Raw genomic sequence first — 16,398 nt, 5'->3', positions numbered from 1 at the left:
GCAGGGAACAATATCCGCTATGGGTTAGGGACTGGGAGAGGCTGATCAATATGACAAGAGAGCTTCAAAGGCAAAAACAGCCTGCCTTTTGAAAGCCGGTAGCCCAGGAAGCCAGCAGGACAGAGGGTAAGGGATTAAGGGAGTGATGAATAAGAAAGTGATACAGCCACCCAGACCTAGGACAAGCTGCTAAATAAATGTTCTGATTCCCCAAGAGGACAGTACCAAACAGAGCTGCAGCTAGGAAATAAAAGCCAACAGGTGCCTTGTGGATTGTAGAAAACACCTGTCCAGAAGCAATTTACTCAGCCCGTGAGATATTTTATCTGGGGGTTGGTGAGACTCTGAGATAATCATAGGCTCAAAGTTCCAAACTAAAGGGTCTCACCTGGTGTCCACAGATCTCCAATCCCTTTAGAAGAGAGTTGCTCTCCTCTAACAATGGGCTGAGAACCATGGCACTATTGGCCCAAAGGTCAAGTCCAAAAGAAAAGGACTCATATGTACAAAGAAAGCAATTACAGGACCTTTTTTAGTAGCAAAAACTGAAAACGAGGTGAGTGCCTTTTTTGGGGGGAATGGCTGAACAAGCTATGACATATGAATGTAATGGAGTAGTATTATGTAAGAAATGACTAAAGGGATAAATTCAGAGAAACTTGGGGGAGCTGATATAAACTGATGCAGACATGTGAATGGAACCTATAGAACCATTTAGATAAGGGCTACAAAATGTAAAGGAAAACAGCTTGGAAAGATTCTAAGAACTCTAATCAATGCAATGAATTACAACTCTAGACTCATAACGACAGAGAGGTGATGGACTAGAGGAGAGGAATAAGACATTTTCAGACATAGCCAATAAGTGGATTTGCTTTGCTTGACTATTCTTAGTGGTTGGAAGGGAAAATTTTTATTTGGTGGGGAGGAGCAATAGTAATCCCCCACCCAAAAAAAAAGGAAGAGAAGAAAAGAAAGGAAAAAAAGCATCAATGAGATGCTTTTTTATATATAAAGGAAAGAGCAGAAAGAAGCTCAGGAGAGATACATATGGCAGTATTGATACTATCATGCTATATAGATAACTTTTAAAAAACAGGATGCCTGGTTTCATACAACATCTTTTTCTGTTCTTTGTACATGGTAGGATTCAAGGCTAAGGAGATTTAAGTTCATAATAAAACATAATAATAATAATAAAGAATAGACAAAGGGCCACTGGGTCTCTGCTCAAATTACAGATTGAAAGCAACTATTTTAACACCAATTTTGGGGGGAGCAGAGGAGATGGGGGTGGTTCAGCTCTTTAATGTATAGAAACTCTCTCTACCCCCCCATTAGTAAAAATCTTTTGCAGTTTATTGTGTTAGAGAGTTTTCTGGGGAAATGGAGAGGTTGAGCAATTTGTTCACGGTCACACAGCATGTCAGAGGCAGCCAAATTTCTGAACCTGAAATGGGTTAGCAATAGGTATCCCTCAATTAGGAGGGTTAAGTGTATAGACAGTTGATTAACATCTTCTTGAAATAACTGACTGGAACAGTAAATTTGGAATATGATCCTTACTGTGATCCTCTTGGTCCAAATCACCTAGTGTTTATTACTTTTTTTTATTTTTTAAGCTGAACTACCTCCATAAATAAATATGTCTTGGACTGGAAAAACAAATTTAGGTCTTGAATTCAGATCTTCCTAACTCTGTGGCTGGCCCTCTACCCTGGTGCAGCAGCAGGGAGGCTTTTAGCATTGCTCCATCATAGAAAGGGTCCTTTAACTCCAGGACTCTCCAAAGACCTGCTGGTGATACAGTGGGCAGAGCTCTGGGCCTAGAGTCAAGAAGACCTGGGTTCAAATCTGACCTTACACACATGCTAGCTGTGTGACTCTAGACAAGTCACTTAACCTCTATGCCTCAGTTTCCTGAACTGTAAAATGAGAATCACAATAACACCTATCTCTCAGGGTTACTGTGAGGATCAAATTAGATAATATTTGGGTTTTTTTTAAAGGCACTTAGCACAGTGTCTGCCACATAGTAGATGCCATGTAAATGCCTGTTCCCTTCCCTTCCAAAGATGTTAATATTGGATTATGCTTAGACTTCAGTTTAAATTCCCCCTGAAGTGTCAATATTTAAATTAAACTCAGTCCTTGCCCTCAAGGGCCTTGTAGTCAAGAAGTCAAGATACAAAAAATTCAGTTAAATACAGATATTTTCAAACACAGAAAATGAATGTCACTTCATATATATATACCCAGGGACAGGACTGCTACTTAGGGTAGATAGGATGATAATTAATTGGCAATGGGGAAAAGGAAGAATTGCTCATCTCTTTGCTACTCTTCTCTGCCAAGGAGAATGCTCTTCGGACTGGAAAATCAGAACAAAATGGTGAGACAGAAAGAGTAGACCTAGCTCTCCTTGATGAATTCAAGTCACTTGGTTCAGAAGAACTGATAGATGTGATTTCAGAGCCAGTGTCAGTGATCTTTTGAAAGACTGTAAAGAAGAAGAGAAGTGGCACAGACCTGAAGAAGGGCACATGTCCTGATTTTCAAAAAAGGAAAAGGAATGGACTTTGTAAACTAGAGGCCAACGAGCTTGACTTTGATCCCTAGTGAATTATAAAATGTACTGAAAAGAGGAGGTTAGTGAACACCAAGAAAGGATGTGCTGATTGATCACAAAGAACCAACTTGGCTCCATCAGGTCTAACTTATTTTCCTCTTTTGACAGAAGTACTAGACTTGTAGACTAGGGGATTCCAATCCAACAAGCATGTATTAGCAATACAGGTGAACAGAGACCAAATAAAAAATTACCATTCTCCTCAAGGATCCTACATTTTCTACTGAGGGGAGACTGAAGGCGATAGAATTTACCCAGATTTTAGCAAAGTGTTTGGTAGTCACTCATGCTATTTTCATGGAAATGTGGAGAGATGTGGACTACATAGTAATAATTAGCTGGGTTCAGAATTAGATGAATTGTCAGCTTGGAAGCATGTCACCAGTGAAGTCTCCCAGCAATCAGCTCTTCACCCCCTCACTATCCCAACGCACTTGGGATACAAAGAAGAAACTGATCTCTCATTCCATCATAAAAGGACTTCAGGTAGATAGGAGGGAGTGGGAGCAGGAGGACAAGGATGAAAACCTGGGGTTACAATAATGTGACATTTTTATCAGTGTCTTGGATGGAGGGATAGATTCTATGCATATAAGATTTTTAGATGACCCCAAACCAGGAGGAATAACTAACACACTAGATGACAGAGTCAAGACTTGAAAATATCTTGAAAGCTAGAATATCAGGCTGAATTGAATAAAATGTAGCAACATTAATATGGCTAAAGTCTTACTTAGGTGTAAAAAATTAATTTTACAACTATAATGTAAAGCAGAGGCATCAAACTCGAATCTTCCCCATGCCACTTTCAAGTGTCACCCCACCCCAACCCCCCAGATTAAAATGTAATTAGTAATTGGGAAATGTTTAGCAAAATAAATAAAAATGCAATACAACATAGATAATTTTAATTTGTGGCTTTCTAACTCAATATGTGGCTGGTATTTGAGTGGGACACCACTAACGTAAGGAAAGCATGGCTAAATAGCCAAAACTGCAAACTCAATTTGAGCCAACAGGGTGACATGGTAGCCAAGAAAGTAAATGTATTCTTATGCTGCATTAAGAGACTCATAGTGCCCAGGATTAGAAAAGTGAGAGTCCTGTGGCACTCTGCCCCAGCCAAACTCCATTTGGAGTAGTGTCCTCAGTTATGGAAGTCAATAATAAACTAGATGGTCCAGGGAACAGCAACAGAGTTGGTGAAGAGCCTTCAGCTCATGCCATAAGAAATGAGATTGAATGAATTGGGAATGTATAGTATGGTGAAGATACTTAGAGGTGACATGATATATGTAGTTGAGAATTTGAAGCATGCCTATATGGAGGATTAGACTTCTTTTTTGGCCCTAATGTGTAGAGCTAAAATCAAAGATTGGGGGAGAGGGGAGTTGGCAATGAAGTAAATTTAGTATTTGATGGGAGAAAAAGTACCCAATAATTAGAAATGTCTAAAAATAATGCCTCATAAAATAGTGAATTCCTCCCTAGAAGTCATCAAAAAGGAGTTGAATGGCTTTTGTCAGGTATGATGTAGAGGGACTTGTTGTTCAGGTATGGGTTGGAAGTTTCCTTCCAGCTTTAAGGCTGAATCTGTGATTCTATCTATATCAGGAAGAAATGGGTTGAGGAAAGTTTGAAATCTCCTTGAAAGCAGGGAACTTTGAGGTCATTTAGTCTAACCCACTCACTTTACAAATGAGGGAACAAAGACCAAAGGATGGAAAATGACAGCTAGTAAGTTACTGAACTGGGATTTGAATTCTGTTAAGAGGCACTGTGGTATAGAGGAAAGAGTGCTGGATTTGGAGTCAAGAAGAGGTAGGTTCAGTCCTGGGTCTGCCACTTACTAGAGGGCAGATCACTCTTTCTTCTCACCTCAGGTTCCTCATTTGTATGATGAGGGGTTTGTACTAAGTGACCCTCACAGGTCTAAGTCTATGAACCTATGACTAGAAATCCCATGTTTTTCACTACACCAAGTGGCTTGTCTTACTCATCTTTGAATTCCCCATAGTTCACACTACATTCAAGGCTCTGAACTGAGTACTATGTCCAAAAAGTTATTAAACTACATTTACCCTTTGATCCAGAGATACCACTACTAGAGATCAAAGAAAGATGAAAAGGACTCACATGTACAAAAATATCTACAGTAGCTCTTTTCTTGTGGGGGCAGAGAACTGGAAACAAAGGGAACTGACACCATTCCTATCAGTTGGGAAAATGGCTGAACAAATGTGAAATAAGAATAAAATGGAATATTATTGTGCAGTAAGAAATGATGAAAGGGATGCATTCAAAGAAACCTGGGAAGATTTGTATGAACATCTGATGTGAAGTGAAGTCAACAGAACCAGGAAAACAATATACACAACAATAACATTGTATGGGGGAGGAGGGACTTTAAAAGATTTTAAAACTCTGATCAATACAATGACCAACCATGATTCCCAGGAGCTAATAATGAAGAATGCTACTCACTGACTGACAGAAAGGTGAGGGTCTCAAAATGCAAAATGAGATAAAAATATTTGGCCATGGCCCATGTGGGATTTTTTCTTGCTTGACTATGCATGTTTATTATAAGTTTTTTTTATTTTTCTTCTTTCTCAATGTGAATTGAAAAAATTTTTTGTTTTAATAGGCACTCAGTTTTGAATGAAGGGAGGAATAAATGGGTTTCCAATGAAGTTCTTGGGGGATAAAGGAGGGCAGGGCAGAGTCAGAAACAGTTTGATTAACATAGTTTGGAAAAATGGATGCAGAATGTGGTGGCAAGGTTTGAGAATGGGAAGAGCAAGCCCAAACTATCAGACAGCAAGATAAGATGGAGGTTAGGGGCTGTTGAATTGGCAGTATAGTGAAAAGTCTTAGATTTTGGATCAAGTATCATAGACTCTGAGCTAGAAGAGACCTCAGATGTCACATCAAATCCAATGTCTTCATTTTACAGATCAGGAAATTGAGTATTTTGGCTGCAATGGGGATTGACTGCGGGAGATGGCAGGAAAGATCTACTGACATACTATCTTCAGACAACTAACTATATCCTACTATAGTTATACAGGCAGCTGCCAAGCTGGGTCATCTCCAGCAAGTTCTTCTCCAGAATAGAAATTATATTTTATGGAATTGGAGAAATATTATATCAAGATGTCCCCAGTCTCTCCAAACCCCGCCCCCCTCATTGTGGTCCTACAGAGGGAAACAATAACAAACTAAAAAGAGATCCTTGAGAAAAGCAGCAGTCTCTAGCTTTCCCTTGAGCACTTCAGGACAACCAGCAGTGTAGGTTAAGGGTATTTAACCAAAGCCCTCCCCTGAGAGAGGACTTGGGCAGAAAAGGAGAGCCTGATATTAGGCATGGCCACAGAGCCAGATTCACAGGGGCACCTGGTGCAGCCCTGCTCCAGTGCAGCTGGATGGATGCACAGTTAGGAAGGGGAGAGAACAGGGGTGTCATTATTTCAAATGTAATCACATGGTACTGCTCCCATTAAGCCTCCTCTTTATGTTTTTTAAACCTTTTTTTATAAAACATTCATCTCTCTTTGCCGGAGGTCACAAACATTTGGGGCATTCAGAGATGGGTACTGTACAGGCTTTGGGGGAGGGGCAGATTTTAAGAATTCAATTAGCAGCTATCTGTTAACATACATTAAGATACATTCTGATAAAGCTGAGGAGGAAAGCAGCTATGCCCACCCCAAGCCAGAGGAATGACAGTCCAAGTGGACTATAAGGAGACCTTGCTATTATCCTCTGGCCACTTAGAAAGGCCCTTTCACCAGAAAAGCAACTTGGCAAATTGGAACTCGAAGCCAACAGAGCAGAGGACAGGAGAGGGATGCATACATTAGGGTGTCCCAACTCCCAGGTTCTGATATGGGAACTAAGGCTGACCTTGGCTCTGTGGGTGACCTTGGGAAAATCTCTTTAACCTGACTTCTGGGGAAAGGAGATGCAAATATTTCTTTAGGTCCAGGGCTTCATGAAAGCTTACTTTGGGTCCTGACTGTAAGTGTCCATGCATGTTCTTAACTCCTAGAGAGATGGTCTATCTGGAGTTTGTCAAAGGGGAAGCTGAGGCACCTGCAGGCTCAGACCTGATGCGAAGGGCTGTGGAAAGGATTCGTTATCTCTTCTCCCACCTTTACCACTGCAAGCTCAGTTACCAAGCAACATTTCAGGTCCAAAGTGGGTTTGAAAAGCTGTGGTTTTTAAACAACCCCCCGCCCCAATATACTGAAGATTCAACTTCTGAGAGCGCCTGGACTCACCTAGAAAAAAGTCTGTAGATTGATCTGGTTGTCAGCCCGTGTGAGTGCAACTAGACCGAGTTATTTCACTGGCCACACATCGGGTGGGCGAGTGGGCAGGTGCGGGGATGCTCAGGCAGAGGAGCTGCCTTCCCCGACCCGGAGAGGGCGTACTCAGCGCCGCTCCCTCCGGATTCCTAATCTGCCACCAGTAGAAGAAAAGCTGGCCCCCTTGAAACAGCCCCCGAGAGGTCTCTACGGAAACGAACCGGGGACAGGACCCGCGGCCCGGCGTCTGCTGCCTTCCTCTCCTCTCCTCACCGACGTGGGCCCCCCAGATTCACCACCATCCGGGGTTGGTTCTCGGCAGGCTCGCGGCACACACCTGACTCGGCTCCCCGGATTACAGGGAAGGAGGAAGGTGGACCCTTGAATTCCCAGACCCCGGGCCACACTGTACCCCCAGCTCCTAGCCCCTAGTACCTCGGTCCCCAAAAACCTGGCACCCCAGGACTTGAGCACCCTGACCCTGGGTCCCAAGAAACCCAGTAGCCCTGGCTTCCAACCTCCAGTTAGCCCAGGAGCGCCAAGCCCCGGACCCCAGGTACTCCCCGTGGCCGAGTCCCTGATCCCCTTCTATTTTGGTCCCGGCCTCTAGTGTCCCCAACCCTAGCCCCAAGCTGCAGCCTCCAAACCCTGTCATTTGCTATTCCAGCCCCCCGAACCCCTGGTACTGGGCCGGCCCCGCAAAACCATCCGCGGGTGCCCAGAAAGCTTGAGACAGGCCAGAGGAAGGAAGAAAAGGACGCCTCCGGTAACTCACCCGCGTTCAGGAGCCCAGATCTGGGCGGCAGCGGCTGCAGCCGGTCCAGGCTCCGTCCGGCCCCCGGCGCGGCCCCTTGGCCCTCCGTGCCTGTGGGTCCGTCTTCCCACCGCGGCTGTGGCTGTGGCTGCTACTGCTGCCGCCCTCCGAAGCCGGCTCGGGAGACTGAGCTTCTGCTCCCGCCTCCTCGGCTCCTCCTCCAAGGCGGGTCCTGGGGAGGAGGCTGGGGGAGTGGGGCCGCAGTGTCTCGGGGGAAGGGTTGGGACCCGGCCTGGAGGAGTGGGCTGGAATGAGAAGGGGACTGAAGAAAAGGGGTTAGGACGGGGAAGCGCTGGCAGTGAAAGAGGGGCCTGGGATGTGAGGGGATGTGGGGCTAGGGGGGTGGTCGCAGAAAAATAAGTGCTAGGAAGGGAGGGAGCTGTCATAAGAGGGGAGCGGATTTTTTTAAGGGCCCGTTTTTAACCGCTGAGGAAGTAGGAAACAAACACGTTTCCATTTGCACAAAACAGCGGCCTGGTAGGAAAGAGAGAAGGTTTTGAGGTGGTGGATAGGAGGAGGAAAGGGAAGAGAGAGGCATTTCAGGACACGTGCCCATTTGCTAGGTGAGGAAACTGAAACCCAGAAAGGGGAATTACTGACTAATTACTTCGAAATTTAGTGACAGTCGGGATTAGAACTCAGTTCTCCTGAATCCCAACCCAAGGCTCTTTCCATTAGCACCACACCTCCCCCCACCCCTCCCTCAAACGCATGTGGGAAGATTTTCTGTGAGACATAGTATGAAGCCCAGAGGCACTAGACAAGGACCTTGTACAATGAAAATTGAATGAGGACTTCCCCTAAAACCTCCCAAGGTGGAAACCTCCCTAAAACCGCCCCTCCTCCCCACCTCCAAGAATGTTCTATATAGAGCAATTGGCCAGTGCCAAGCCAGCCTCTAAGGCTAAGACAGAAAGGAAGCATAGGTACTGAGTGAGGTGGCTTGCTGACAAATCTCATATCATTTTGAAAAGAAGGAAAAGCCTAAAGAGAAAGTCATGACTATCTGCCTCCATCTTATTATATTCAGGGTCTCAAAACGAGCTAGTTTTCTGGATCTTTGCCCTAAAAAAATAAAAATAAAAAAAATCCTGCCACTGTTTGTCACAAAGTTTCAGCTTTGGGAAGGATCTCAGAGAGCATCCCATACATGAGCAGGAATACCCACAACATCCAGCTTCCCCTTGAAGACACCCAATGAGAAAACACTCATAGATTTTAGAGGCCCTCCCCCCCACCCCCATCCTGTGACTGAGCAGAGTATTTAACCATCTTCTCTTTATTGGGTCCTCTCTTGCCTAGCCACCTGACTTTCCCCTAAGGTGGATTTTAGGGTTGACTGATAGTAGTTAGTAGAAGAAAATTAGCAAATAAAAAAATACATCAAAATCATTTCCTAGAATCAGATCCAGTCTATACCAAAGCCCAGGAACAGTAAGGCCGTTCTCTGAAAACTACCCTATTTCCTGCATCTTCAGAAATCCCAGGCTGCAGTGGCCCTAGCCCTCCATGGGGTGGCAGAAAGGATGGTCAGTTATATGGGAACTATCTGGACCTGGATTCAAACCCTGCCTGTGCAATTTAATATTGCTGTAACTTTGAGTAAGCCAAATCACTTCCCTGGCCTATAATTTCCACCTCTCTAAGGTTCCTCTTTGAAGATTATTTCCCTTTATTTCAGGCCAGTGTAATTCCTATTAAGCCATCAAGATGGTTGCCTCTAGAATGACCCTTGGGCTTCAAATGGCATTTTTCTTTTAAACTCAGATGAGTGAACTGTTTATAGTGATTTCCTGTTTGCCAAGAAAATAATTTGTTTGATGAGGCGAGAGAGGATGTGCATGTGTGTGGGCTTCCTTTTCTTGACAACCTCAGAGAGCGTCTGAAAGTTCCTATAATTCAGAGGTAGTGCAAAAACTCCTGCCTTGCTTCACTTCTTTAACAATCCAGCAGTTAATCGCATGGTTTTTGTCACTGTAATTAGAGAGTACAACAGGTGGTGAAGACCTAAAGTAATTTTTTTTTAATAACCCAAGAGGACCATTATTCTCTGGGTTTCTATGAAGACCTTTGGGCTGGGAGAGGCCAATCTTTTATATTTAGATACGGTGCATTGTTGCTCAGGTCTCCTTTCAGAATCTCTCACCATACATTACAACACCAGTCATTTAATCCTTTCAAGGTATCTTTTAATTAAATTATAAAATGATTCTTGAAAACTTTGTTAGTAACAACCTCACGAGTTTTACATACTAACCAGTTGTTGCACTTGCCTGGTGCCGCTTATCAACTTAATCTGCAGAATCATCAGATATACTTGATGAAGAAACTCTCAGAATACAGGATGTCACAGCTGGAAGGGCCCTTAGCACACGTAATGTCCTTATGGTTCATCTACATCAATCCCCTCCCTGTACAGATGAAGAAAGTGAAGCTTAGATAAGTGAAATTACTTGTCCATGATGGTCTCCTGATTTCCAGTACATTTCTCTTTCCATCAAACCATAGTGCTTCCCACAATCAACAGGTAATATGGAACTTATCTAATCTCCCACCCAATGTAGAAACTCCCCTACAGAATCCCTGACTGGTAGCTATTCAGCCTCTTCCTAAACACCTCTTTGGACAGAAAGCTCTCTACTTTATGCAGCAATTGGTCTCATTTTTGGACAGGACTCTTCTGGACACAATTAGCTTGTTAAAGAATCATAGACTTATTGGAAGAGGTTTTAGAGGGCATGATAACTCACGTCTATGTAATGATTTAAGGTTCACAAAGCAATTTCCCTAAAACAACTCCATGAGGTAGGTAGTGTATCATTCCCTTCATTTTAGAGAGGAGGAAACTGAGGCCTAGAGATTGTTACTTTACCCAAGAACACACAAAAGAACCAGTGACACTTGGGTTTTTCATTACACTGATGAAGAAGTATAGTTCCTAGTCGTGTTCTTTTCAAAACATTCTGGTGCCCTACTTAAAGTTCAACAACCAGAAATGAACACACACTCCAGATGTGATCAGACCAGCACAAAGTACAGGGGGACTATTGCTCCTAGCCTTCCAAACATTCTACTTATATCAAGAAAGCCTAGGATAGTGTTAGATAGATTACTGTTTGCCTCATATTAGTTTCAAGTCAATTAAAACCTTAGGTCTTCTTCAAGTGTACTTTTCCTATATGGGTTCTCCCCAATGTTATGCTTGTGCAATTTACTTTTTTAGCCTAGATGCAGAACTTAACATTACCTCTGGTTAATTTGAACAAGGTTCCAACCTGTTGAGAATTTAAAAAAAAAAATCTTTATTCTGTCATCTGCTTTATCAGCTGGCCTTTCCATTGGCAGATTTAATAAACAGGTCTCTCTTTATCCAAGTCATTGAGGAATGTTTGGAACAGACAAAAGCCAAGGACAGGTCCTCGTAATATACTACTGGAGAATCCTCCCAGCGTCAAATCATTGGGTTAACCAACAATCTTTGGGTACTTTCGTTCAATCATCTGCATCTTTACCTACCAACACTGTTATTCAATCTATACTTTATCATCTTATCCACAAGAATATCGTAAGAAACTCTGCTATAATCCAAAGTATAGCAGGTTCATGGCATTTTATGATCTATTAACTTCATATTCCTTCCTTATATATTTGTTATTATCAAAGTGTTGGTAAAACTTAGAGCCATATAAATAGGAATTATTATAATCATTATTATTTGAAAGGGAAAAACATGCATGAGGCATCATTATTATTATCTGAAAGGAAAAAAAATGTGAGTCTTGAAGGTAGATCTGAAACTAGGATACGGGTTCATGGGAAGAAAGGAAAAGTAGACAGTTTGGACTAGTGTCCAAAGAGAGGGAAAGGGAAAGATGTTTCTGAAAGAAGTCAGAAAAAAAAAGAGGAAAAAAAGAGGAAAAGAAGGGGGCAAAGAGGATATGTTTATGGATCCTTTTAAAGAGAGCAAGAGAATAGGAAGGTAGAGTCAATCAAGCTGTTAAGTGGGTGAATTGCCCAACTCAGAGGGAATGTGGCTTAGTAGCTAGAACACTAGGTTTGAAGGAAGAATGAAAAAGCTTTTAATAAGCACTACATGCCAAGCACATAAGTACTGGGGATACAAATAAAAAGTGGAGGCAGTCAGTTCTCTTGCATTCTAATAGAGGGAGACCATACAAATAGAGGATTAAAAGCCAAAGGGGGAGTATTTTGATTAGGAAAAGTTTGTTGTCTGTCAACCCCAAGAGCATTCCCCTTCTTTCCTGAATGAATCCAGTGCCTGATTCATAGTCTTTCTCTCTTCCCCAGCTCTGACCCTTATACTAGGAGACTTTAACATACATTTTGATATTTTCTCAAACACCCTAATCTCCTAAATCTTCAATTTACTCATTTTCCATGACCTACTCCTCCACCCCTCCACAGATACACAGAGATAGCTACATCTTTGGTCTTATCATTACCCACAAATGCACCATTTCCATGTTCGTGAACTCAGAAATTCTCTTATCTAATCACAATCTGCTGTCAGTCATCCTACTCTCCTTTTTGTCATCGTGAGCTCACTATGACCTCTAATCCCAAGACCTCTTAGTTTTTTCCCAGGCTGTCAAACCAGCACTGGTTACTCTCTCTTCCTTTTCCCATCTTGACTCCTGGGTGAACCAGTTCAACTCTATACTGCCCTCTTGAGTCCCTTGCCCTCTTATTCAATCACCAACCTTGCCCTGCCATGCCTCAGCCTTGGTTTACTTGTACCATCTGCTGTCTCTACTCCTCCCCATGTGCTGCTGAAGAAAGCTCGAGAAAATCACAAAACTATGTTTACTGGATCCACAACAAATTTATGTTGCATAATTTCAACTGGGCCCTCACCATGACAAGGCAATTCTTTTACATCCCCTTAATTCAGGGGTGGGGAAGCTACAGCCTCGAGGCCACTTGTGGTCATCTGCGTCCTCAAGTATGGCCTTCTAAATCCAAACCACTTGTTTTAATTGACTCACTATCCCACTCACCATAGTGGTTTTTTTCAAACCTCCCATAGATCCCTCTCCTCCCACCTTCTGAGCTGAGAATCTTGTCCCAAATTTCACTGAAAAAATTAGGGCCTTTCACCAATAGCTCCCTCTTCTCCTCTTCTCTTCACCTCAACACTTCAGTGTCTTGTGCCTCCTTCATTCATCTCACATGAAGACGAGGCCCTTCCTGCGAAGGCAATCTCCTCTCTACATGCACATGTGATCCCATTCCATTCCCATCTTCTCCAGCAGATTGCCCTACCATCCCTACTCTCTCACTTATCTTCCCTTTTTCCTTGTCTTCTGGCTGCTTCCCTATTGTATACAAACATGCCTATGTTTCTCCTATCCTCAAAAAACCCACACTTGATCCATCCTTTTCTGCTTTCAGTTCAGATCTCTCTTCCTTTTCATGGCTAAACTACTTGAAAAGGCCATCTTCAATCTATGCCTCCACTTTTTTTTCTCTCACTTTAGTCTTAATTCTCTATAATCTGTCTTCTGACCTCATCATTCAACAAAACTACTCTCTCCAAAGTTACTAATGTTCTCTTAGTGGTTAAATCTAATGATCTTTTCTCAGTATTCATCCTTATTGACTCCCTGCATCCTTTGACACTTGATGACCCTCTTTGATGTTCTCTTACCTCTGGATTGTGCTGATGCTACTCTACACTGGTTCTTCTATATATCTGACCAATCCTTCTTAGTCTCCTTTGCTGGATCTTCCTCTAGGTCCCATCCAATAATAGTGGTATCTCCCAGGGCTCTGTCCTGGGTCCTCTTCTCTTCTCCCAGGGCTATACTATTTCACTTAGTGATCTCTTCAGATCCTGTGATTTCAAAGATCATCTCTATGCTGATGATTCCCATATTTACTTATCCAGTCCTAACCTCTCCGCTCGCCTCCAGTCTCACATCTCCAATTGCCTATTAGGCATCTCAAAGTGGATGTCTCAGTCATCCTTAATTCAACATGTCTAAAACTGAACTCATCTTTCCCCCCAAATCTTCCCTTCTTCCTAACTTCTCTATTACTATTGAGGGTACCATCATCCTCCCAGTCACTTAGTCTTACAATCTTCTATTCTTCATTCTCTCACCACCCTTCCCCCCCACCAATCCAGTTTGTTGCCTGGGCTTGTCAATTTTACTTCTGGCCCATCTTTCATATTCATTCCCTTCACTCCCCATGCCTCAAGCCCATACTACTGCAATCACCTGCTGGTTAGTCTCCCTGACTCAGCCTCTCCCTACTTCAGTGTACCCCTCACTAAGCTGCCAAATTGATTTGACTACTCAATCCCTTATTCAGTAAACTCCAGTGGCTCCCTATCATGTCCAGGATAAAATAAAAACCCTTGGTTTGTTTTTAATTTTATTTTTTTAAATTTTTGTTTTATTTTTGTTTGTTTTTGTCTTTTTTGCCAGGCAGTGGAGGTTATGTGACTTGCCCAGGGTCACACAGCTAGTAAGTGTCAAGGGTCTGAGGCTGGATTTGAACTCAGGTCCTCCTGACTTCAGGGCCAGTGTTCTATCCACTGCACCACCTAGCTGCCCCCAGGTTATGTGATTTTTAAAAATTAGAGAATAGAAGGAAGTATCTTGCATAACTATAGCTAGGGGAATAATTCTTAAACAAATAAGGAAATGAAATGATCATCATAAGAAAAATATTATCTTAAATATGTAAAATGTAAAATCTTTTGAACAAATAAAAGGCCAATGAAGCTAGAATAAGAAGAGAAGCAATTAGGAAAAATTCTTTGAAGCAAATATCTTAGATAAAAGACTCATATTCAAGATGTATAGAGAACTGATAGATATGTATGTGTGCGTACATATACATATAGATATTTTTATCTATATACCTATATCTATTTATCTATCTATAAGCCATTCCCCAAAAGGTAAGTGATCAAATGAGATATTTATCTATCTATAAGCCATTCCCCAAAAGGTAAGTGATCAAATGAGATAAGTGATCGAAGGAGGAATGAAAATAATCAACAACCATAGAAAAAAACACTCCAAATTATTAAATGTAAATTAAAACAAGTCTGTTTCACCTCATCCTTCTCAGACTAGCAAAAATGGTCAGTGTTGGAGGGGCTGTGAGAAAACAAGCATATAACGCTGTGAATCAGTCCAATCCTTCTGGAAAACATTCATACTAGAAAAGTCACTAAACTTACTATACCCTTTCACCCAGCAATTCAATCCTAAGAATATGTCTCCAGAAAGGCAAAGCCAAACAGAAAAGGCTAATTCATACACAAATACTTCTAGTAGCACTTTTCCTGTTAACAAACAAACAAACAAAAAATAAACCCTAGAAATACCATTATTTGAGAAAAAGGTGAACTATGGCATATAAATAGAATGTTATTATCCCATAAGAAATGAATAGAATGAATTCAGTAAAACTTAGGAAGCATAGTATGAATCCATACTAGTAAATGGGTAAGTTATATGTACCTAGTGTAGGCTGTGTTAAGATATATCCAAATCAACATCTCTCTGCTGAGCCCCAGTCCCAGTCCAGTTTGCCATTTTCTTATTCAGCTTCTTCTTCACATATTACAGATGAGGAAACTGAGGTAAAGAGGGTTAAGTGACTCACCCAGGGTCACACAGTTAGGCAGTATCTGAAGTGGGATTTGAACTTAGGAAGATGAGTCTTCCTAACTCCAGGTCTGGCACTCTATCCACCACGCCACCTAACTGCCCTTTGCCCAAGGTAATACAGATAATAAGGGGCAGGTAGTGAATTGAAGCTCAGGTATTCTAGCTCCAAATACAGTTTTTTGGTCACTACATCATGGACCAGACCAGAAGAATAGGGAATGGGGTAGAATAGGAAAGTGGGCCACCCTGGATTCCCTATGCCCCAACGGCTGAGATGGGTTACTAATATGGGAATAGGGAGATCTCCCAACGTAGACTAAACAGAAGGGCAGAAATAAAAGCTAATAGCCGAATAGCTCGGTCCTCACCTTGGTCATCATGTTATCCAGGGTTGGATGTGGAATTTGTGTTTAGCAACATCCTCCTTCATTGGGAAAAATATTTATTAAAGACTTTTGATTTTTACAAATCACATTCATTTCTGAATGTATCCCTTTCTTCTCCCTTACCCAGCAAGCCTTGTATAAAGATTTAGAAAGAAAATAGGTTAATAAAACCATCTTAACCACATCTGAGGTTATATGTAATATTCTACATCTATAGGGCCCCACCTCCTCAATGAAGGAAATGAAGTACATCATCTTAATTCTTTTCCAAGCCTGAGCTTGGGTGTTATACAGATTTAATTTCATTGTCCTTCCCATTTATATTGTTGAAGTCACTGCATATACTGTTTTCTTGTTTCTTTACTCCACTCTGCATCAATTTCCATCGTACTTGAATTATCTGAATTCTTTTTTTCTTATGATTCAGTAATTCCTGCACAACAATTTGTCTAGTCCTTTCTTGATCAATGGGCACCTACTTTGTTTTTAATTCTATTACCACAAAAATTGCTGCAATGATTACATTGGTGTATTTGGGACCTTTTTGTCTTATACCTCTTTTGGGTAAATCCCTAGCAAGGGATTTCTGGTTGTGAATGTCTTTTTGTTT

General features: G+C 42.0%; 1 protein-coding gene across 1 annotated transcript in view; it reads right to left on the bottom strand.

Annotated features, from left to right (window-relative positions):
- Positions 1-7,776, bottom strand: part of PPP1R16B (protein phosphatase 1 regulatory subunit 16B) — a 143,336-nt gene extending 135,560 nt beyond the window's left edge. The window contains exon 1 of the mRNA XM_027867217.1: positions 7,715-7,776. The gene's annotated coding sequence lies outside the window, so the exon portion shown is untranslated. The remainder of the gene's footprint in view (positions 1-7,714) is intronic.
- Positions 7,777-16,398: the final 8,622 nt, after the last annotated feature.

The sequence above is a fragment of the Vombatus ursinus genome, unplaced genomic scaffold (assembly GCF_900497805.2).
Source record: "Vombatus ursinus unplaced genomic scaffold, bare-nosed wombat genome assembly UNPS02014785.1, whole genome shotgun sequence".
In the NCBI taxonomy this organism is placed as follows: Eukaryota; Metazoa; Chordata; class Mammalia; order Diprotodontia; family Vombatidae; genus Vombatus; species Vombatus ursinus.
Note: the sequence above shows the minus strand (reverse complement) of the source record. Positions and strands in the feature narration are given on the sequence as shown.